This window comes from Miniopterus schreibersii (assembly GCF_964146895.1).
Source record: "Miniopterus schreibersii genome assembly, chromosome: 5".
Taxonomy (NCBI): Eukaryota; Metazoa; Chordata; class Mammalia; order Chiroptera; family Miniopteridae; genus Miniopterus; species Miniopterus schreibersii.
Genome location: NC_138106.1, coordinates 15,221,718 through 15,246,665, shown reverse-complemented (window position 1 = coordinate 15,246,665; position 24,948 = coordinate 15,221,718). Strand labels below are relative to the sequence as shown.

At 35.5% G+C, this 24,948-nt stretch overlaps 1 long non-coding RNA gene across 2 annotated transcripts in view; it reads left to right on the top strand.

The window, feature by feature from the left end:
* The window catches only part of LOC308557431, a 255,127-nt gene that overhangs the window by 129,001 nt on the left and 101,178 nt on the right, over window positions 1-24,948 (top strand). The window contains exon 3 of one of the 2 annotated variants that reach the window (XR_013998836.1): window positions 3,291-3,370. The exons of the other annotated variant lie outside the window; for it this stretch is intronic. This is a non-coding gene — a long non-coding RNA (uncharacterized lncRNA). The remainder of the gene's footprint in view (window positions 1-3,290; window positions 3,371-24,948) is intronic. 2 annotated transcript variants of the gene reach the window in all.

The window sequence follows — 24,948 nt, the reverse complement described above, 5'->3', positions numbered from 1 at the left end:
GAAGTTTGACATAGTAATATTTTCATTTTTTCTGCTGATCCAACCCTAGTGCTGGACATTCACATGCTTTCCCTTCTCAAGCTACACACCAAATATGATCTGCTTAGAAATCACTTATAGATCCAAGCACCTGAAACTATGAACCAATTCCAAAATATGGAGATTGCATAGTTATATTTCAAGGAAGTGCCGCAACGGTTGGCTTGTAGTCAGACCTAGAGATCTGTGAAGTACCCAAATATTTTCAAACCGCTACTCCATTTCTTATACTTGAAATGTGGCCTTTATCATCTTTTTTACATTGGGAAAGCCCCATGAAAACTTTCTGAGTTTCTTTTTATTAGCTTATTTACTGAAATGCAATATGGGCTACTTTACATGTAAACAAGGAATTTCTTTCTTTAGAACCAGGCTTGTTTGATATTATTTTCTTTTTTGATTCTCACCCAAGGACATTTTTTCCATTGCTTTTCAAAGAAGGGAGAGGGAGAGACACACACACACACACACAGATAGACAGACAAGACATCAGTGAGACACATCAATTGGTTGCCTCCCGCATGCACCCCAGCCGGGACAGGGGATGGAGCCTGCAGCCAAGGTACATGCTCTTGGAGGAATTGAACTCTGGACCCTTCAGTCCTCTGTCCGATGCTCTAACCATTGAGCCAAACCGGCTGGGGCTTGAAATATTTTCTTATATATTATATATTGCTACCTGGTTCTGGGCATTTTTCAGCTGGTTGAATTTTTTTTTAATTTAAAAAGCAATATGCTACATACAACTACATAGTCAAATTTTGGTTTCTTACTACTTTTCGATACAGTTCTTCACCTTTTGTGTCTGTAGTTAGAAATCTTTCATTTTTATCTACTTTTAAATAATTTCACACTTGCAAAACAGTTTGAAAAATACTACAGAAATTTGTTATGGTTTTGAACCAGCTTCCCCAAATGTTAACATCTGATTATATAACTAAGGTCTTTTTTTTCTTGGTTCAGGATCCAATCCCCAAATCACCTTAGTCTCCTCCAAGCTGACATCTCAGTCTTTCTTTGCCTGTCATGACTTGACAATTCTAAAGAGAACTAGCCAATTATTTTGTAGAATGTCAGATTTAGGTTGTTTGATGTGTAGGCATGATCATATCCTTTGAGAAATATATGCATAGTCTTAGGAATATTTGTGAGGATTGTTTGGGTGGAAAACATCTGTTTCTCCAAATGCTTTGTTGAATCATAGTCTTACTTTCCATGTGGTAAGAGTATATATTTTAGAGTTTTTGAAAAACCCAGAAAATGTCTTATAGTTCTTTGCAGGTGTTTTGTTTTTGTACTATTTCTTTGAAAGGTTTATAACGAGATTGTGTTCTAAAGCTCAGTAAAGTCTCTGTTGACAGGAATATGCATCTTTTATAAAAAAATATTTTTTAAACATGAAAGTATTTTTTAAATCACACACATTGCATATTGTTTTTTCCTTGGTAATCGGTAGTAGTATCAGACAACTCAAGATGCCCAAATTTAATTGTTCGAAGCGACCTATTCATTGCGTGGGTTGGAAAATCTTAGACTTCATTGGTGCACCTCTTCAATGAATATCACAGAGAAGCCATATTTAAAATATGCTCCTTTTAAATTAAGATTGTTAAAGGTTTTTTTATGTGTTTGCCTTTCTCCTTTCTATGTTTCTAACATGCTTTACTCTCTGGAAAACTCTCCACCCTGCCTTTTCCCTAGCTTCTCCACTCATTTCCACCATTTCCTGCTCTGAGCAGTTGGTCAAGTTGCAATCTGATCTTTCCCCCACCTCTCTGTGGAAACTGGCCCCCAGTCTGCTACTTGGGGACCTCACTGAACAATGTTGGCCACGTTCTTTCTTCTGAAGCGCTTGCCTCCTCCAGGATCCCTGGGCTCCGCCGCTGCTTCCCAGGGTGTCCCTGCCGCCCTCACCTTCTCTAGGCTGTTTAGGGACACAGGCGTCCTGTCGGTTCCTCGCCACGCCGCACGTGCGCTCTGGGCTGCCGCAGGCCCTCAGATCCTTTCGAGAGCCTCAAATCTGGGATCTGAATTTTCCGTGGGTACTTCAAACCCAATAAGCCATTAAACTAAAATGATCACTTCCCCGTTGAACAGGAGCTGCTTAGTTCTCCCACCCCCACTCCTGGAATTGGGGTGAAGTGAAATCCACTAGTCAGGCTCGCCCATCGCACGCGGTCCGCTCCCTCCTCGCCTGTACTGTCCCCTTCATCTGGGTTGTCCTCCCTCCCTCTTTCTACGTCTGTGCGTGCTGATTTTTCACTTAAGTGCAGTTCAAATAATTCCTCAATGAGGCCTGCCCTGATCACCTCAAAAATAATTGAAGGGCTCTCATGTTTGTAATTAATTCTGTGTCATATTTTATTATTAGTTGTAGACATGCCTGTATGGCTTTCCTCAGTGGATTATAAATCCCTCAAGTGGTTGTTGTGGCCTCTTAGCCCAGCGCAGTGCCATCCTGCATACTGATTTGTTGAACTGACTTCAAATGAATCACCCCTGCTTTGTTGTTGTTGTTGTTGTTACAGGTATTTGTTTTGTTTCATTTTGTTTAGTCAGCCCTGCAAACGGTATGCTCCTCCCAGGGATGATAATGGAACACAGAGGTCATTGGCATTTCGTCTTCATTCATTCATTCATTCATTCATTCATTCATTCAATCATTTATTCATTCATTCATTATTCATAATATGGGCAGGAAAAGTTAGAATGAAAGTAGCTGTAATTCTCTTAAAAATAATGCATTCCCTCTCGATCACTCAGAGTGGTATCTTGGACAGTAACTAAACTAAAACAGTTTTAATCAAGCCCAAAATGCTAAGGCAGGAAAGATAATCACATTATTTGCCATTTACTGTTGATCCCTTAGCGATCCTCAGATCAAAAATGTATCCCTTCTGACGCTTCCTTTCTGAAACTGAATGCTGTGTTTGTTTAATTTATCTAATGAGGACCTCTTAACACCTCAAATAGGTGCTTCAAAAAACACCACCACCCAGCTATTAGCCTAGGGACAAAAGAATAAATGCAAATCTAACACTTTTAAAAGGGGAATTGGCAAATGTTGATGTCTCAACAGCATTCAATAAAAATCAAGTGTTCTTAGAGACAGTCTGCTACTTTGCTAATTGTTTCTGGACCTAAATCTCTTCATAAATATTGAAAATTTTTAAAAGTTGACCATAATTTGGGGAAGTATCTGTTAGTTTAAACATCAGTCCATTCTTTTATAATATAAAAATACTTTCCAGGACCTTGTTACTGTTTCTGAGATGAAGGAAACTCTCGATGCCAAGATCTGAACAGAGAAGAGACTGAAACACACAATATGGTAAGTGACTTGCAAATAGACACATGCCAGCCACATTTCTAATGCTCTGCTGTGTGGTTATCATCTGTAAGTTGCATACATGTAAAATGCATACATGTAAAATGCATTACCACAGGCAGTTGTGAAATGTGACCACAGTTGAATCAAACTTTGCCCGCTCCTATAAGCTTATTTTGATAAACTTGGTGTGAAAGACACTCGACTATCACCCATGGCAGGTACTTTTAACTCCGATTTTTAATGAGGGAAAATTCAAAATTTCATATATGACCAGGACACATATTTGTGCCCTTACAACCATGGAGTTTCCTCAGATGGCATTAAGGATCATAATACTGGTTTATAAAATAGAAAGCAAATCCTTTAGGTTTCTTCAAATTTGGTTTCTACTTTAAGTTATTCAAACTACGCTTAAAGGATGTTTTATTCGTTTAGAAAAGCAAGTTAGTTTACCTACTTTGTAAGAACCTCCAGTGTCCTGGGTTGTTCTCTTTCCTTGCTGTGTTTTCCACGATGGGTGTTAGAAACGTTTTGCATGTGGTTCCTTTCCTCATCTTACTCAGAAGTTTCTCTGTAGTTGCTTCTTAGAAAATGGGTGATAGGAGGTGGAAAGAGCGAAGAAAAGATCAGGGAAGAGAATGTCATTTCTAGAGCACAAGCAACGACAGGCTGCTGGCTCTGTACCCTGCCCTTCTCAACCGCCACCCCCACCCCCCCCAGTGCCCAAGAGAGTGCTTTGTGTGTTTACAGGAACGTGTTGGCAAGAACGAGATTTTTCTCCTACTAGTCAAATTTCAGAAACATTAGTAGATCTCACTTTATTTAGTTAGGGCCATTCTTTTAGGCTAGAACTCCTTAAACTGGGATCAAAGAGTAAGTTTTACGTAAGACAATCAGCAATCGCTCTGAAATTACTGCGGAGGTAGTCAACGAATGGATTTTATCAACCTTTCAAGGATTTTGATGACACGAAAATTTTTCATCTAACATGGTTCTCATTTAGAACAGATGTGATTAAAATGAAAATTACGAAGTGTGGAGTTTTTGTATATATATTTTTACAAATATTCCAGGTCGTGTTGCTATAAAATGTATACCCTCATGACTCCTTTTTAATGATAAATGGTTTTAGAGAAATAAACACTGTTCCAAAGAGTTATGTTGGTACTTTCCCTTTAGTCAACCTTAAACATGAACTAAATTTAAAGTTATTCTTCTAAATAAAAAATATATAAAAACTCCATTCATGTTTATTTGATAGTCACTTTACAAATCCTTACATAGGCTTTCAGTTATCCTATGACTAAATGTATATTTTTAATACACATCCACTTTTTATACATCCTGCTGATATTGGACCCTGTTGTATAAATATTGATCTCTGTTACCACAAGGGTTTGTTTTGTATTTCTTTGTTTGGCTTTGCTCACAGTTATAAATAGAAAAATCAGTTCTGACGTACTCATAGTTTGTCCTTATTTTAGTTGAAAACTCTGGAAATTAGCCTGCCTCCTGCCTAATACGCCTCTCCCTGCTAGTGTGGACACTGCCTCCCACCTGCACTTATCCTCAGGAAGATATTTATTCTTTGGTATCCCAATGACCTATTTTATTTCACTGACCTTTATTAGCAAAGATCCTCTGTTAGCCTGTGTCTCTACCAATGGATGATTAATTTTTATCTTTTTTATTAATTATACCAGTTATAAAGAAATAGTCCAGATATTTTGGTAATTTCTCTGATGGGGGGAAAGGGGAGGTTACCCTGGTTTCTGATGAGCCCAAGAAGGCTTCCCATGCCAGCCCACGTCTGCATTTGGTGCTTACATGTTCCCTGTCCAGGAGATATCTGAAGCCTGTTTGCTTTAGTTGTTGCGCCAGAAGTATTTTTTGTAATATTTTTTCTTCTCTCGCTGAATCTCTTTTCCAGAAGAAAATGTTGAAATGTAATAAGATCAATGTGGAAGGCCAAATGTAGAGGCCAAAAGTTGCTGTGAGTTATGGTGTTATTTTTCAGCCAGATGCTTGTCTTCTCTGCCCAGCTGCAAAATTTCTCTGTACATAAGGGCCTATTTAGTGCCAAAGGGGATATATAGCCGCTGTTCCGCGGATGACCCCACTCACGCTGACTTCTTCAGCGAGTTTTCCTTAGAATCCTCGGAGGAATGCTTTCCCTAACCACCTATCCCAACATTTAGGATTTACTTTTAAGATGGTCAGTTAATATTTCTGGAACATAAACTTTTGGCCAGAGTAACTGGAATTTTGAGTTTATTAAACTTTTACATACTTAACTGTGGTCCACAGGGTATTTTAAACTCGGCCATTTGGCTTCAGATCTACTTTCGTACCCTCAGAAACATACAGTGTGAAATGTATGAGAACTGGATAAATTACCTTTTGCAAATCCTCAGTATCTTATTTCTGCTAGATAATAGAGAAAAAATATACAATAATCTCATGATTGAACACACTGTTTGAGTTGGAACTTAGGTCTCTAAATACATAAGGTGATATGTATAAATGTGTGAAAATCCAGCTTGGGAAAAAGAGAAACATTATGGAATAGTTAAATGACTTATGAGATACCATAATATGGAATATTAAGTCACTTTTTTAAAAAGCTGTGGTAGGATTGCATGTTCTGACTTGCAAAGTTTCTCATGTTATATTTTGGAGGGAAATGAATTAAATCAGCTTATAGCATAATATGCATGTTAAGATCCCTTATAGAAAAAAGTACATCAGTCTTACCTTATAGCCACATTTACATATATACAGAAATATAATTTTAGTGCATTTGTTTTACCAAAACAAGACTGGTGAATATATATTTGTTCATATAGTGAAAGTGTCTTAAGAACACACACCCAGTTTAGTAGTTACATCAAGAAACACAATGACAAAAGGAAGAAAAGCATTTTATTTTATGTTTTACATACTTCTGCATTATTAGATATTTTTAACCTTAAGAATGTGTTACTTTTACAGTTTAACATACTCAGGTATGATGTTTCTTGAACTACTGTCTAAATGTTTCCCTCACAAAGCCTGCTACTTGGTGATATTCTGCTTAACAATGTTTATTGAAAAGTCCTAAACAGTTTATTCAATAGAAATAAATAAAATAATATTGAGTTGGGTCTATAGTCTTATATTGCATAAAGCTTTATTCCTTAAGAATCTATGTTGTACTTTTCCTATTTCACAGTGATTAGGGGAACTCATTTTCTCTTCCATCTGCTGGTTAGGACTTCTGAAGACATTACTTCCCATCTGTGTTTATCTAGTCGGTTCACCATTTTACCGTCAGAGGTGTTATTTGTAAACTTGCTAAAGCCTGACTTGACTGCCCCTACTGTTACTGTGGGCCATCCCTTAGAGGAAGTGATCTGAACAAAATATACAACTTCCTACTGCTTTTCCTCGCAACAACGTCTGTTTCACCAGAATTCTTCCAGGTTCATCTAAGATACCCTCAGAAATTGATTTGTTTTCCATGCAAGACAATCTTTCAACATTAGTCTAACTCCTACTTTCTGGTCCCACATCTTCCATTGGGGACTAAACTTGAAATAGTATTAATATTCATATATTATTTGTTTTTTTAAAAGGGACATGTATATGTATATATTCCTGGTGGAATAGATGGCCCATATTCTTCTATGTAGTCATGCAGTGATTTTTAAATACACTTTACTTACTGTGTGATCCTGAGCAAGTTCCCAAAATACTCCAAGCCTTAGTGCTCCATATCTATTAAAAGCAAGTATATAAAAGTACTCAATCCATATTGTTTTGAGGATTAAATAAATTATTATATGCAAAGTAGAAAAGCATCTGGCACAGAAAAACGTGAAATAAATATAAACATTTGGTTGTTTGTAGAAATATACTAACCATGGTATTCCTTGTTAATGAATACTTTAAGGAAATAATTAGTAACGATAAACATAGAATGTATATTGGTGTGCTTGGCATTGAAGGCCAGATGCAAATATCAGTAAATTCTTATAAAAGGTGCCTAACATTTCTGGGAAAGACATTTTGATCAATAGTAGCTATATGGGACAGTTTAAGTATTTGAATAACAAAATATAATAATAAAAGTAGTAACTCACTGTCATGCTTCCAAACACACTATTCACAATTTAAATTATCATCTTTAATAACTTAAAAAATAGAAAATATAATCCTGAATCTTAATTGAATATTTTTTCTCACCACAGATTTAAAAACAGTCACCAGTTGAGGAGAATATTAAGACTGTAGATACTGTTAACATGGTGAATGAGGTTGCGTTTGTCTTGGGAAAGACGGTGATTGTCTCAGTTTAATTCTTGTCTAGAAGCCAATTTGTGGATATCTAGCCATGTGAAAAGGGAGTGTCACATTGCTGACTTAGTAATGAGAGGGGGGGAGAGAGAGAAAGAGGAGGAGAGAAAGAGAGGAGAGAAAGAAAGGAACAAGAGGAGGGAGGGAGGCAATGGAAGAAACTTGAGTATAAACAAGGAAAACTCAGAAATTTCCCAGTCCAAAACATCTCCTTTGTATATTCTACAAATTAGATTGTCAAGAACTCAGCTTTCTCTCAGGAATTTAAGCTAGTAGCCATTTACAACTTACTTTGAATTAATTTCATCGAATTATCAGATTAGGGTTTTGCTAAGAGCCTACCAAAATCAACCTGCCGGAGGAAACTGGATTTTGATTGAAAAGTGGAACTGCACTGAACACAGGGATGCTAACTGAATTTAAATTTAAAAAGAATAAGTGGACCGGACGGGAAGTTTGATTCTGAAGCGCCCGGTGGCTGCTCCAGGAGGAGGGGCTGTGGGCATTCGGTGGGCAAGGAGACCCGGGCAGCCGGAGGGCAGCTGGAGGGCACTGGGTGCCTGAGGCCTGACGCCGAGAGTTTCCCAGGAGGTGAGAAGTTTCCCGAGACAAACAGCCTCCTTTTGCACTTTGGCCGGGTCCCCAGCGGCAGTGCACATTCTTGGTATCTGCTCTCGTTACATTTAATCACAGTGATATTATTTGTGAGATTAGAGGTACCGCATTCTCTGAGAGGACAGCTAAAGGTTATGGGTTTAGACCTGCATTATCTGTTTAGTTTTATCCCACTGGTTTTGCTTATAAACTAAAGCGTATTATATTTTAGACCTTTACTCCAGAAGGCTAATGTAATATTAATGGTGTTTTAAGCAGACTGGAGATTCTAACCCTAAACCTCATCAGCATTCCACCCGCTGTTTCCTGCGGCCTTGTGAAGTACGGAGTGGATGCACCAGGCCTGTAATGGGCTTTTCCCTCCCACGGTTGAACATTTCAGGCTTCTGACGGTTATAAATCTGAAATGTAATATGTTTCGTGGTGTGGGGAATGCCGTGGTGAAAGGTCTGGCCAGATGAAAGGGCAAGTCTGTTTGCCACCAATCCCTTTTTTCTGAGAGATCTACATTCCATTTCAATAAATGTTATCTCTGTCTTCATGTTCATGTTTTAACAAAAAAGTAATTATTAGAATATATATAATGCAACAGGATATTAAATTCAGTTGCTACTACCATGATTACTTTGTTTTAGATGCCAAAAATGTATAAAAACTAAACATTTCAGAAGTTAAAGTTCCATGAACCCAAAGCAGGTGCTTCAGAATGAAAGTGGGGAGAGACCATGATAAAATTGTGTTTATATTCAAGATTTAAAAATATTGTATTCATTTCCCAGGCCTGCCATAATAAAGCATCACACTGTGGCTGGCTTTACACAACAGAAGTTTATTCCCTCACAGTCCTGGAGGCTAGATGTCGGATCAAGGTGTCAGCAGCTGTGCTCCCTCTGAACGCTGTCCCATGCCTTTCTGTCAGCTCCTGGTGGCTGCCAGCGATCCTGGGTGCTCCTTGGTCTGTAGAGGTATCACTTCAGTCTCTGTCTCCATTGTCACCTGGCGTTCTCCCTGTGAGTTTGAGTCTTCACATGGCGTCATCCTTCTGTCTGTCTTTATGTCACTTCTTATAAGGACACGAGTCATACTGTTTTAAGGACCCAACCTATTCTGGTATGACCTGATCGTAATGAATTCTGAAATGACCCCAATTATAAATAAATTCACATTCATAGGTACCAGGACTTATGATTTGAATAGGTCATCTTGGGGCACACAATTTAACCCACAAAAACTCAACATAGGAATAAACCAGATCACAAACGTATGTTTAAGCCATGATAAAGGAACAAACGTTCCAAATAAGAAAATCACTTAAGGGAGTGTTAAATTATTTATTTATCATATTTTTCTCATGTCTGTTAATGAGAGTATGAAATGACTCAGAAGTATTGTCAGTTTTCCAGAATTTAGTTTCTTCTTATACTTGAATTTGTTGCTGTTCCATAGACTTCAAATTGGTTATTTTAAATTGATCTGTAAACATCTATATTTTCTTTGTAATTCAAGACATCTGCTTTATTTAATATTAAATATTCTCATCAAAAATGTTCTCATTAAGTAATTCATATCACTTAGTAGTGCTCATTCAGTGCCAGGGACTGAGTGGGTTCCTGAGAATGAAAAGAAGGAAGTCCTTTGTTCTTAAAGTCTTGGGAGATGGATGAAAGCGAATTATAATAGATTTTTATATTATTTAGAGGAATATATTGTACTATGGCAAGATGCAGAAAGAATGCTAAACTAGACATTGGTCAGGAAACAGCCAAGAAAGTCTTTCTGATAGAGTTGACACCACCATGTCTCCAAATAGAAGATAGTGCTGGAAAGAAGGGAGTGCCCAGTCTGGGGAGAGAAAACATGACAGGGAACCTAGTTGCATGCATTAATGGTATAATATGGATAATTTGTAAGATATGTTATTAGAGAGCTAAATAATTATACCACAATCACCGCTTCTAGAATAGATGCCCATTATATAAGGAGTAATCAATAAATATTACCTTAGACACAGTATAGTGATCAGGAGCATAGGCTCCAATGTCAGATAGTTTAGATTTAATCCTGTTACTCCATTATTTGAATAATACAGGGCATGCCAAAAAATGTATACACACTTTAACAGCTAAGAACTCGATTTTGAAAATGAAATGTATTTTAATAAACACTGCCTTTATAATTATTCAAAGTGTGTGCATACATTTTTTGGGGGACACCCTATATTTACTCTTTCTAATGCAGGCCCAGTTCTTCATCTATATAAGGGAGATAATAATAGATTCCTAAGGTTACCATAACAAATTACTAAAAGTTAGGTGGCTTAAAATAACATAAATATTCTCCCATAGTTCTGATAGACAGAAGTCAGAAATCAAGGGGTCACAGCTTTGTTTCCTTCTGGAAGTTCTAGGGGAGAATCTGTTTCATGACTTTCTCATGGCTTCTGGTGTTCCCTGACTTGTAGATACATCACTCTAATCTCTGCCTTCATGGTCCCATAGCATTCTCCATGTGTGTCTCTGTGTTCGAATTTCTCCATATAAGAACACCAGTCACGTTGGATTTAGGACCCATCCTAATCTAGAATGACCTCTCCTGAACTTGATTATATCTTCCAAGACCCTATTCCTAAAGAAGACCACATTCACAGGTACCAGGTATACATGAATTTTGGGGAGACTATTCAAATCAATACAATAAAATGTATTTCTTTGGGCTGGAGTGAGGATTAAAGTAGATAATTTATATAACTAATTTAGTAGAGTTAGTGCTCAATACATTGTAGTTACTACTGTTGTTCTTTATTCAAGATTATTCTTAATGGTTGACTTTGGAGTGTTATTATAAGAGACACATGCACAGGAATTTTATGTTAAGTAGCATAAATTGGGGTTTGATCTCAAAAAATATATGCACCTGCAAATTTTTATTAGATATTTTCACTTATCTGCATGTTCTACACATTTTTTCCTATGGAAAAAAAGAATAAGTGAACTGTCTCATAACTCTGGCATGGTATCATAAATGTGTAATTAATTTAGCCAGTGTTAACAAGTATTGGAGTAGAAAATACTACTATTATTTTAAGTGTCACTCAACATTGTGTTCATGAATGTAGCATGACAAATCTATTTCTTAGTACAGAAAAATGAGAAGTTATAAAAGTATAATATTTTAGGGAAGATGTCCCAATTCAAACACAGAGTTTGGGGTTTAGCTTGAGTAAGACAGGCCTCTATATTGTTTCATTTTTAAATTTATTTTCCCAGATTTATTGAGGTATGACTGACAAACTAAAAATGGTATATATTTAAGGTGTACAATGTGGTATTTTAATGTAAGTATATCTTGTATAATGATTATCACTCTCAGTCAAGCTAATTACTATATCCATCACCTCACATAGTTACCTTTTGTTGTGGTGAGAACACTTAACATCTGTTCTCCTAGAAAATGTCTGATATACAATGCATTACTATTAACTAGAGTTACTATTCTGTACATTAGATCTCTACAACTTATTCACATTATAACTAAAAGTTTATACCCTTTGGTCAACATCATCCCATTTCTCCCACCCCCTCAGCCCCTGGCAATCACCATTCTACTCTCTGTTTTCCTATGTTTGGCTTTTCTAGATTCCACATATTAACGAGATTATGTGATACTTGTTTTTCTGTGTCTGGCTTATTTTATTTAGCATAATATTCTCCAAATTCATACATATTGTCATAAATGTTAGGATTTTCTTCTTCTTTAATGCTAAATAATACTCCATTGTGTATATATTTATCCATTCATCCATCAGTGGGCACTTAATTTTGATTCAGCTCTTAACCTGCCTGTCTTATGCAATTTTCAAGAATAATATAATCATTTAGTTTTTGATCATTCCAGATGTCTTTCTGTTACCTGTATGTACAAAAAGAAATTTGACTAGCTTTTTAGTTATAATACAGGATGGGGCAAAAGTAGGTTTATAGTTGTGACTACATAAAACACAGTTTATTCTTGTTATAATTTATTAATTATTGTATTATTTTCCATACAAACAACTTCAAATCTACTTTTGCCCCACCCTGTACTTTCCATTTCCTGTAAAATAAAAATAAACTGAATATGACTTAAACAGTAAAGAAATATACTGGTTCACATAACTGAAAACAGTTATAGGTAGGGCAGGGTTAAATTTGTGTTTTAATAATACCATCAGGGTGCTAGTTATCTTCTTGCTCTTGTCTGCTGTGATGTCAGTTTCATGTTCTGTCATAGTTACAGAAAGGTGACTCCCATATATTCAGGCTTCCATTATACATGAGAGACTAGATCAGTTATGGCCATGTGGGCCAGACCACTCCAAAGTAGCATCTGTGGTTGAAGGAATGCAGCGCATTGATTGGCTTATATCTGATTGTCACCTAATTCTATTGGTATAAGGCAATCAGAATTCATCTGGGATCTCTATGATTGGCCCCAAAATCTCTTTATTTAAAAACTAATGTACCCCAATGTTATATAGAAATTGTTAATTTTTCATGCTGTAGAGAAACAGTGTGACAGCCCATTTTTATTCCTATGTGGATAAACTCCCTCTCTCTCTCTCTCGATAGTACTATGATTTGTTCTTTAAAATTTTAATTATAACTTTTTCTTTGCTAGAGTGATCTAGGTCTGCATTTTTCTTCATCAGTTTTTCCGAGCATGTGGTGAATAATTTAATTTGGCATTAAGCTTAAGAAAGTTCTCTTCTATCTTTGATATCTTTGATTTTTTTTTTGTTACTTCAAGAACATTAATTATTTATGAATTATCTTTTCATTTTTAATTTTTTCTATTGATCAATTTCTCTTTCATGATTTTTTCTCTTCATTTTTCCTGGAACAAAATAAATCTCTTTTATCTGCCCGCGAAAGTCTTTTGCATATTTTTTTGCTGTTGTTGAGAACATTTTTCTCCAATTGCATATTTGTATTTCATGTTTTTCTTCTTGTCCCAGTGTGGTACTTGGAAATCACTGGAACATCTTGAGATCTTTTCTGACTCCAGTTATCTGGCATGCAAGAATGGTTGGTTGGTAGCTAAACAGGGTAGAGGCAGGTTAGAGGAAAAAGAATAAATTTAATTTTAGGAATGGAGATGGGTGCCTATGGGCATTGAAAAAGTGGGATCTGGAGCACTATAGAGGTATCTGTACTGGAGATTTGGAGGTTAACATTTTTACAAGATAATTAGATTTTTGAGTAGAGTGCAAAAAGAAGGGAAAAGAAGCTAAGGAGGAAATGTTGAGTAATACCTACTTTTAAAGGTTGAAAACAAAATTAGATATAGGAGAAGAAAAAAAATCTAGGGGAAACAGTGTCATGGAAACCAAGGAGTAGGTTGATTACTGTAATACATATTTCTCAGGAATTACTTCTACACTTAAGAAAATATTGGGTAACAAACCCATGAAATGTTTGCTTATTTTTTTCTATTTAAAATATTTTTGTAGTGCATATTTTAATAAACTTAATTTTATGATAAATTCATATTTATAGAATTCTTGCAGAGCTGGTACAAAGATTTCCTGTATGCTTACACGCAGTTTCTCATTTTATTACTCTGATATATTTCTCACAATTAGTCAAATACACTCGATACATTAATGCAAACTAAAATCCGTGCTTTCCTCAGATTTCCTTAGTTTTTTCCCCCCAATATCTTTTCTTTATTCTTTTTTTTTTTTTTTTTTTTTTGGCTGTTGTTCCAGGATCCCATCCAGAATACATTATATTAATGGTCATGTCTCCTTAGGTTATTCTTGATTATGACAATTTCTCAGACGTACGTTTTTTCTAATGACCTTGACAATTTTGAGGTTTACTGGTCAATTTTTTCCATAGAATATTTCTCAGTATTCAGAGTACTCTACTATTAGTGTATCTTGCTTAAAGTGAAAGCTACTGTAGTGTAGCTTGCAATTTACGTTGGAATAATAGTGAGCTTTTGTATGCAGTGATTGTCTTGGATTTTATTTTAACCTTTTAGTATTTCTAGAAATATGTGATCTTTTTTGGTCTCAACTAGCATGAGAACTAATAAGAGAAATATCTACAAAATAAAAACAGAAACTAACAATATAATTTTATATAAGCAATGACATATTTAGGCACTTTAAACAATGACATCATGAAGTCGTAGAGTGACAAAAAATGTCATTTTCCATGATAATGTCTTTTACAGTCACTTGTTTATTTTAAGTGCTTGAATAGGTGATAATTCTCAATATTGTCACAACATCCTATCACATTTACAAAACCACCAGACAGTGCCACCTCAGCTTTCTGAAGTGTTCAGCAAACACAGTGTCATTCTTTTTCAAATTGGCTGTTTGGCTTTTAGTTTGCTTACTGAATTACCAGAAACATGAAATTAGGGGCTGTGATTTTTGTTTTTTGGGTTTTTTTGTTTTTGTTTTATCCCACATAACACTTAATTCAGTGCCCCACACAAAGTCAACATTAAATAGAACATTTGAGAGGGTGGGTGAATCAAGGATGCGTGAATTCTCTCCTCCACGTGTCGGTTGGTGGGAATGGTTGCTGGGTGAAAGGGTGTCCCGTCGCGGTGGTAATGTCACTCACCTTTCCCTTACCCCTCCTGCTCAGGTGTATCCATTTACTATTGGCTGCTTCCTTCTCTGTCTAGTAACTTTATGCGGGGATCCCACTGACTCTTACATGTATATTGATAAGCTAATCAGCAGAACTATCTCATCATACGCAGGAGTCGCGCCCAACTTCTCGGGGAAGTATTTATACCACTGGGCACCAGGGAGTGGGAATCTTGGAGCCATCTCAGAATCTTGCATGCCACAGCAAAGGTGTTTCTGCTTTAATGCATTTCCCACCATTAACTTGCTGCCTCCAACTTCCTGTAAATAAAGTGTCTGTCCCTTAACTATCTGGGTAAATATGGTTTACCTTGGGGATATTCTGATTTACCCTTTTACTTGTTTTATCTTCGATTACCTTCAGTTTCATTTCATTTACCTTTATAATTTCTTGCAAGACACATTTCTTTTCCTTTTTTTAAAAAGTATATTTTTATTGATTTCAGAGAGAGGAAGGGAAAGGGAGATGGAAACATCAGTGATGGGAGTCATTGATCGGCTGCCTCCTGCACGCCCCCGACTGGGGATCGAGCCCACAACCTGGGCATGTGCCCTGACCGGGAATCGAACTGCGATCTCCTGGATCCTAGGTCGATGCTCAACCGCTGAGCCAGTCCTGATAGGGCTTTTCTTTCTTCTTTTAGAGTCTTTCCCTTTGTAAAAGTTATTTGAACTCTCCCTTTACAAAGATTAAACCTTTTGTTTCCAATTTTTGATATGAAATTTCTATCTAGAGCTAGAACTTGATTGTAAATTGTCCATGCATCAGACTCTCTTCCAAAGTCAAAACTTTACATACCATTTTTCTTAATGAATTTTATTTTTTATGTTTTAATTGACTTTTTAGAGAGAGAGAGAGAGGAAGGGAAAGAGAAAGAGAAATATTGATTTATTTTTCCAGCTATTTATACATTCATTTCGTTGTTTCTTGTATATGCCCTAACCAAGAATTAAACCTGCAACCTTGGCCCATTGGGATGACATTCTAAGTAACTGAGCTACCCACCCAGGGCCGTACAATTTTTTTTATTGTCCTAAAAGAAAAGCTAGACACCTATATATTTCATAATTCTTTTCAAAGTCTATGCATATTAATTGCGCACATACAATTTTATTATGTACTGGATGATGACGTAAGCACAGTATTCCTGCTCACAGTGTGAAAGTAAGTAGTACCACGGAAGGGTGGCAACTGCACTCTACTTTCCTCATCCTTAACACTATGTATGACTTTTATGTAAAACTCTGGCATACACACAGTTCTCCTTCTTTCTGGAAAATGTGAGTAATGTATACTTCCTTCATAAATTACATGCTTTCTTGAAGAAAATCAAGGCCTGAGTGTAGAAACAACTTGTATTCCAAAATAAGACACTTTTTCACTCCTTTGTTACTTAGATGTTGTATCAGTTTGTTCAGGCTGCCGTAACAAATACCGACTGGATGACTTAAACAACAGACGTTTATTTCCTCACAATTCTGGCAAGGTGCTGACAAGGTTGGTTTCTTCTGTATCTCTCTCCTTGGCCTTCTCCCTGTGTCTTCATATGACCTTTTCTCTCTCTGTATCTCTGTCCTAATCTCTTTGTAAGGGCACTGGTCATATTGAATTAGGGCCCACCCTAATAACCTCATTTGACTAACTCATCTCTTTAAAGTTTCTTTCTCCAATTATGGGCATGCTCTGAAATACTTGGAGTTAGATATTCAAAATATGAATATAAAGGGAGGGAAACACGATTGAGCCCATAACACTCATGATGTGAACTGACTGCCTGGTGCATGGCATCTAAGGAGAAGAAGAGAGCAATGCCGAATGCAGCGGAAGAGCTGTAATGACCGAGATCAACCTATGGTCCTACGGGACTGCCAGCTTGTAGCTACTGCAGGGGTACAAGTAGCATTGTGATTATGGGTGATAATTTGCCTGTTAGATCGTAACAGCCCATTCAGAGAGCCGTGTTGAATAAGTTTTTGGGTTGAAAGTAAAGAGCTCAAAAGAAACAATTTCCCAGCATTTGGATTCCATAAAAGTTTTGAACATCTAACTATGCTCTGCTAGGTAGGAAGCCAGGTCCAATGGGAATCTTTTGGGTTTATCCATGCATTACTTTCAGAATAAGGGTTAATAACTCACCTGTCATACAATGTTATCTTGGCATGATTTTGTCATGAGCTGGGTCTTTCAGTTTATGGGCGCCCATTAAACCTAATGGGTCAGCCTCTCTATAACCATCTTTGTCACTATCTATTTGAGAAAATAACATTTTATTATTAAATTACAATTTTTGTAATTTAGATCTCTAGTTTCTAAGATAAGAAAACAGACATATTATTGGGGGCAGGAATAAAAACAAAGTAAACTGTCTACTTAAAGCAGAGAAACAACTTTCTGAAAGAATTCCTGGACATGCTTTTTCAGTATTTCAGAAACTTTTTTTTCCCTCATCTTCTAACTACAGTGCAAAACAAATTAGTTATGTTAAAAAAAAGTCTTACTATTTGCACTAAATGAAGAAACATCTTTCTATCCCAGTGCGACAACAGAAACTAAAACCTGTAAATGAAAAGATGCTGTCTTCACTCAGCATCACACTCCTCCAGAAGTAGAAGTTTTGGTTAGGAGTAAGAATAACTCGGTTATAGTTATAGTTATTCTGTGTTATCACAGTCCTCTCAATCCTCTCTCTCTCTCCCACATGTTGAATGACTTACTGATTTATTTCCTCCACACGTGCAACATTTGGCTCTTATCTGGTGCGCAGGAGATTTTAGTTACCGGATCTCTTCTCTCTGCTACATCAGATAATTTTGATTATTACTTAAACTGTGCTTCCCCTGACTAATTTATCTTTAGTTTCCTTTTTACTTGAAGCTACCAGTGGGCAAATTTTAATGCTTTACAGTTCAGAATATGATTTTGACACTTATCCTGGTTGCTAGGTAAGCTAAAAATTTAAGAAAGGAAAATTGGGCCACTTGGTACTTTTTCATAGAAGGAAAACTAACTCCTAGTGTGCTTAGGTGTTGCTTCTGGAGGAACTTTCTAGAGCATTAAGCAGTGAATACTAACTCTTAGAATGATGTGAGTCTCTCTAGTCCTGGGAGGCCAACTTTCCATCTTGCTAGGGTTGAAGAAGTTTGGCTTGGGGTGAAGTCGGGGTACCATTTTTGTTCTTAGAACTGTATGGTAAGGGCCTTGTAATTGCTACGCACAAAGTTTAATTTAGTGTTAATTTGGACACATCAGAAGAGTTTAGGTTAGAATTTCAAAGAAATAAATAAATCTTTGTTACCTTCAAATCTCAATTCTCCTCCATGATATAAAATATCACTCTCCTGTAAAGGGATCATAAATTTATCCCAAATTACCAGATCTAAATGCTGAACTACAAACAGCCCACATTTACCACAAGGAGTAGGGTTAAAATTTATTCTCCAGTGACACATCCCAACCCAGAACAGATTTCAGCCAGGCAGCTAGCAGAGCTCGCCGGGTGAACTGCACAGGCCACGATGGGTGCAGAGCTCAGAGCCGGAAAGCAAACAGCTGCTGTAGCCTGATTTGAGTTAAAATAGTGTGAGTGTTTAGTCTGGCGCACGGCTTCAGGGGAGATTGGCAGCTGGGTCAAACAAAGTCCTTCCATTGGCTCTCTTCCCAGGCAGCTTCTGCTAGTATTTAGGTACTAGTGCAGTGTAGGGCCCTTTTCTCAGGCAAAACCTAACATCTGACCGCACCCTCTTTGCTTTTTCCAAAAAAAAAAGAGAAAAGAAACCTTCTTTTTTTCCCTCTTTCGTTGCGATAGTCTCCAATAGACAACCTCTCCCACTAATTGTGTATTAGCAATGTATTTTATCTCGAGAGCTGACGCACTGGGCTCTCAACGTGCTGTGGAAAGCTGCCTGTTACTGTGCTGGATTCATAAAAGGGCCTTTATGGTTTGTGAAAGAATATCTGTGTGCTTAGGCAGGAAACTTTTTGATCTGCAGAAAAGCCAGAAGACATCTAGGTAAGGCTACCTATCAAATCTACTTTTGGGGGGGGGAAAGCTGGGCAATGAGAAGGATTCCTCACGGTCGCCATGAGTTTGGAGTGTGCGTATTTACTTTTGTAGAAGTTTAAAAGGTACTGACTATTGTTTGCTTGTTTTCTGTTTGTTTGTTTAAATCTGAAGGGAATACTGTAGTCTGCATTTTCACGATTTTTGTTTTCTGCTATTGAATGCATTACAGTGGATATAGAGTTTTATTATATAGCAAAATCTTTGTAAACTGCCACAGAAAGAAAGTGTATTTAGAAGGGGAATTGACAAGTTTTAAAGAGTAATTGTACAGTCATTTGAGGACAGAGGAACACTGCATTAGACTAACAAGGGTTTAATTACCAAAAAAAGTTTAATGTTGCTTTGGAAGGAATATTAAGTAAGTTGTCTTTGTCTCTTACTTTTTAATTTTAGTCACTGATTTAGCCTGTTGGGTCACATTTTTTGTTAGTGCTGAAGGCTGCCATGAATCCCTAATGAGGCCCCTTTGCACATGATTTTGGCACTTGGCCAAAATCAACTTCCCAGCGGCAAGCTTTCTCTAAAGAACCTGGAGCGATTTTTTTTTTTTTTTTTGATTAGAAATCATGTCTGAAAACTGCCACAACCAGTTGTGTAGGCATGTCAAAATGACTTTATACAGTAAATATGAAAAAGGCATCCAAAAAACTTTTCCTCGTATTGTAGCTTTTGTTTTTATGAATTCCTGCTTGTGGTCACCTAAAGTGCGTCAGAACAAGAACAATCTTAAAGAAGATTTACTGGGTTTTTTTGTTTTTCTCAGCAGAACAGAGTAGGGATGGTCATCTCATTGAGACGTATACAGTACGAAAGGGTTATTCAGGATGCTTCAGGATAAATAACAGAGGAATTCTTAAAAACTGTTAATCTCTGTAAGTAATACGCAGTGAACAGTAAGTAATGAAGTTTTCTAGAAGTTTTGTTGTGCGAACGATCAAACTTAACATGTTTTCGTTGGGATTTTTGTATATTTCAAATGTGGTGTTTGGGATTCTGAAAAATGTGAGCATTTACTATGTAATTATGAAAATTTATTAACACCTCGATATCATCTTTAACAAATGTTTTAACAGAGATGTTTGGTATGTAAACATGACTAACTTTAAATAATTGTCTTTAATTGCTGTTTTGCCATAAAAGATGATTTTCTATGAAAGAAATTCTGAAGCTCAAAGGCACTTACATGCAGTTTTAAAGGTGTTAACTTTTCTCTAACTGAATTTTGTCATGTAAGACAATATGCTATTTTATACTTCAGTATTTTAAGAGTTAAATTCACATGTTGCCATGAAATACTATAGTAATCAGATATTAACAACCTCAGATTTTATATACCCATTTTCAGCAGTATCTTTAGACATTAAAGAATAGAGTGCAGTGTATTTAAAAGCAGAAAAATAGGATCTCAGTTACTGTGTCATTTTTAAAAAATCTTACTGTCACTATTCTAAACACTATCTTGCCTTATATTTTAATGAACAGTAATCTAGACTGAAACTTTATTTTTTACTTTAAAATAACCATATTTCTCTTTAAAATATTGATGAAAACATTATTTATTCTCTTTTAAGGAAGGGTGAATTATAGCTGTCTTCGTAGGTATGTTTTTCATATATTTCTCACTATGTTTATCTTCCCTTTGTTATTACACAGTGTAAAATGTTGCTAACTTGGGTCATGGAGAAAAGTGAAAATTAACTTTAAGCAGATTTTAGCATTAGAAAATGCATCTTAATTTCCTTCAGTTCAGTTTAGGTATATATATAATTTAGGTATATATAAAATATTTTTTGGTGTTGCTGTGAACTGAATTATGATACTGTACATACCTTGCATTGGCACATGGAAAGTTTGAAATTATCATCTCTGCCAACATTAAAAAAAATATAAAATGGGAAAGAGCAAATAAATACACATCTGCATCTTACCAAAATGTACCTGGATAAGTTTTATACATCTGTGTGAGTTCAGAGTTGAATTCTGTTTTAATGTAATCTTTGGTGTTTTTAAAAAACTGAGTTAATATATAAGGTAGATATTTCAAAATTTGGATAAAAACAAGAACGTTTTATCATTTGTTGTTATCAAACATGCAGGAAAAATAAGATAGCTTGTCTTATCCAGCGTGAACCTTGTTTACAAAATTATTTTTTAATTCTATTTTTATTTTAATCTTAGTTCCCATATACATATTGTCTTCTGTTTTTATTTTTATTTTTTAATCAATTATTTTACTTATTTGAAGGCAGATTATTTCCCTAAAATACACTGAGAGATGTATCAACTGAAAATTTTAAGTTTTATTTCTTTTGGTTAGTTAGAGACCATAGCAAAGTGAATGACAGGACATACATAACTTTTAGAGTATGCAGATATGTTAGTTTGTGAGTTCAGAAGAAACTTCATTGTTCACAATTCCTGACAAATATTTTTGAGTTGAGGTAGAAACAAGTAAGTATTGAGAAAAATTTGCGTTATACGCTTTACTGAAAAAGCTAAGAAGTTTACTTTCTTTTGTTACAGCTATGAATTGTGTTTGAGTATTTCAATAGTGTAGGCTTTTGGCAGAATTATTAGCTAATTTTCCCTGGGGCCATAAATGTAAAACACTGAAAACATTTTCTTCATTGAGTTGACATTTTGAAAACAATATTCTGAATAAAATTACTTTTAAAAAACTCAATATGTTTGCTAAATGTATTCTATTTGTGAAAACTAGCTTGAAGAGTTTACTTCATTCATCATTTTCCCCATCCTTTTATATTAAAACCTATTCCACTTTATGGTGTGGAAACTTCACTCTTCAGAAAAAGTGAAATTCATTTGTAGTTGTCAACTTAGATTATGGGCCTTTACCATTTTAACTGTGACAGGGATTTTGCTTGTTTCAATTATGCAACAGGCATATAAAATGCTTTCTTTCCCTTAATTACAAGAGATTTTTAAATAATTAAGTATCAACTTTAATTCTGTATTGAAAAGAAAGCTTTATAACTGCAGTATTTTATCCACAATTTTTTAAATGTGAAAAATGTTTACAACAGGGCATTTTTGATAAGCGTTTAATCATTGAAATGAAACGCTTTGTTGTAAATGGTTTAAATTCCAGCAATGAGATAAATGTATGGCCACATTAGATTGAACATAATTATTGAATTTTGGCCCAACTTCAGTGACCTCTGCCATAAAAGATTAGCTTATGTGGGATGATCGTGGATTTGCAGTAACAGAAATAGATAAGAGAGGCATGTGAGACACCAACCTTTGTTGTTTGGAAGAAAGTATGTGATAAAATAAAAGGAGATACTTTTCAAATAAACTGCTGATAGTAGTATTTTGTCATTTCATTAATACAACAAATCTTGAAGATTAAAAAATTAATTACAATTTGTAATGCATTTGTAAGATGTTTCCCATAGAATTGACTGTAGTATTTTGTTCTTTTATGAGATGAACAACTGTCATATTTCCAAGAAGCCAACATGTAGCTGTAAGTTAAATTACCAAGTAATTTTAAATGTTGTGCTTTGCTTTAAATACAACTAATATTGAATAAAAGAATAATGTTCTCTGATTTTAAGTCTTTTTCATATAAAAGAACATTTGATTTGCATTTGTTGCACTTTCACTTAATATTGGTTTAATTTTCAAATTATCATAAAGCAAATACTGTTATTTGATATAGTTTTTAAACATGGTAGTGTTTATTTTATAAGCAGCTTGATCTATTGTATATTTAAACAATGGTGATTTATGTTTAGCTGTACATTCCCTCATAATCGAGATTAGCAAAAGGCCTTTTTGGTGCTCAAATTTTTTTCTAATAAAAACTCTGAGTTTTCTCTTGTTTATGTGTTCAGGTATGTGTGTGGACCTGAGTATCTGCTCACCTCCTGAGATATCTGTCTTGTGAGCAGTAGACTGGAAAGAGTAGTGGTAGGATCTAAGTTTACTCTAATTCGGTATTATTCTGAATAAATAAATAAAAAATCGAGTTTCTTATTGAAAGCTAGTCTGTATATGAATCGGTATAAATGATTACATCAAATTTGATGATTTGGATAATTTAAATCACTGAATATTCACCATAAGTTAGTGGTCACTTACATTCTTTTGTGGTTATTACAAATATTTGATTATTGGTTTTAAAGATATACTAGTTTATAAAATACCTGGAATGCTATTATTTGCTTTAAAAACTATTAATATTTATTAAGTTCATAATTGCCTCCACTTTGCTATCATTGAAATGTTACATGATGGTCCTCTTTAAAAATACCATGAGACTAAGCAGTACCTTACTTTCCCTTTCTCCCATTAACATATGAGGTCAACATATGTCGGGGAGGGGATACTTGAAAATATTAAATTTTTTTCTCTCTAGTAGTGATCAGCTACTTTATTATTTTCAGAGATTTTGAAAGGAGTAATTATATTTCTTGAATCTATATAAAAGTGAGGAATAGATGGGCTTGCTGTGGACTTCAGTTAAGAAACTAAAATAGAAAATAAGATTGAGATTAATGACATGGTGCATTTTTATAGCAACTAATTACAACTCACTAGTCATACATAAACAACAGTCTGGAAAGACAGACAGTGGGCTCTGAGAGCAGCCTTCATTTACACTTCACTTAAGAACTGCTGAGAAAGTGGTGGCAAAGGGATGGTTTGGGGCCAGCCTGCATGTCTATGGTGTTTTAGGCTCATGCCATCGTTTCCCGTATTGAAGTCTTCTAGGCTTGCTTCGGAGCCCCATGCCCAATCTCAGAAACGCTTACAGGGTTGCAGCAGGACATACCCATTCTTGTTGTTCACTGGAGGGTCTTTGAGTGGGGTTTCTTTGGCAAGGCAGCGTTCTTCTCTGGTTAGTGATTTTTTTTAAAAAATCACTGTTTGGGTAGGTCAGCTCAATCAGTTGGCCAAATCATTTTAATAACCAAGCTTGCTCAGCCTTAGCAAGGATAATTAGTTTTCACTCTTCCTTAAACCTGGGCACTTCCCTGAAGAATGGGGACAGTTGAGCATGAAAGGTTGAGTTGCTAAAAACTGTAGAACGTGCGGATTCTACTTGTATGCAAAATAGTATATGTCAATATACATTGTGTGTCCTAAAGATTTAAACAATGAAAGAAGCAATTGTCCTGAAATTATTGTAGAATTAACTTTATTATAATTCTATTTGAGATGTTGTCTGCAAATTACTTTTTAAAGCATTTCTTTTAAAATTTTTGTATTATGTTCTTCATGAGGCATAATGATTTAGATGTCAATTTTCTAGCGGAGCAATTTTTGAAAATTATATGTATATTGCCATTGTTGTTCTGTGGGACTCATAGCTGATCACATGTTCTTTCCTCTGGAGCCCATATGAAAATATTCTCTAAAAAGACTTTTTTTTTGGTCAAAAGCCAATTTTAGATGAATTTAGGTAGCTTGGCATTAGAAAATTTTGATGCACAGAACATTCCTACTCAAGTGTTACTTAGCTATTTCTAAAACTTCTTCAATTATCAGGAAATAAATCAATAAGGATATAGAAACAGAGAATGATGTAATTTTGGCAGATGAAACAGAACAATAATTCATTCAGAATATTTATAGAATGATAACATTTTTCTACTGACATATTTTGGTGCCAACAAATTTAATTTGGAAATTGCAGTTTGTTACTAGATGGCAGTAATTGACTCTGGTAATCTGTAGTTCAAAATGGCTGATGTAAGACAAAGACCTGATTTATTGAATGAATAAGTCTCAGATAAAACATAAGCTATTAGGCTACCTCATATTTGGAATTTGTTTTAATTTTCAATGCCCAAATCATTAAATATGAATGTAATAGTATTTGCATATTTTCCACTTTCAGAATTATCTGTGTCTACCTCTGAAATTTGCCCTCTCATCTTATATAA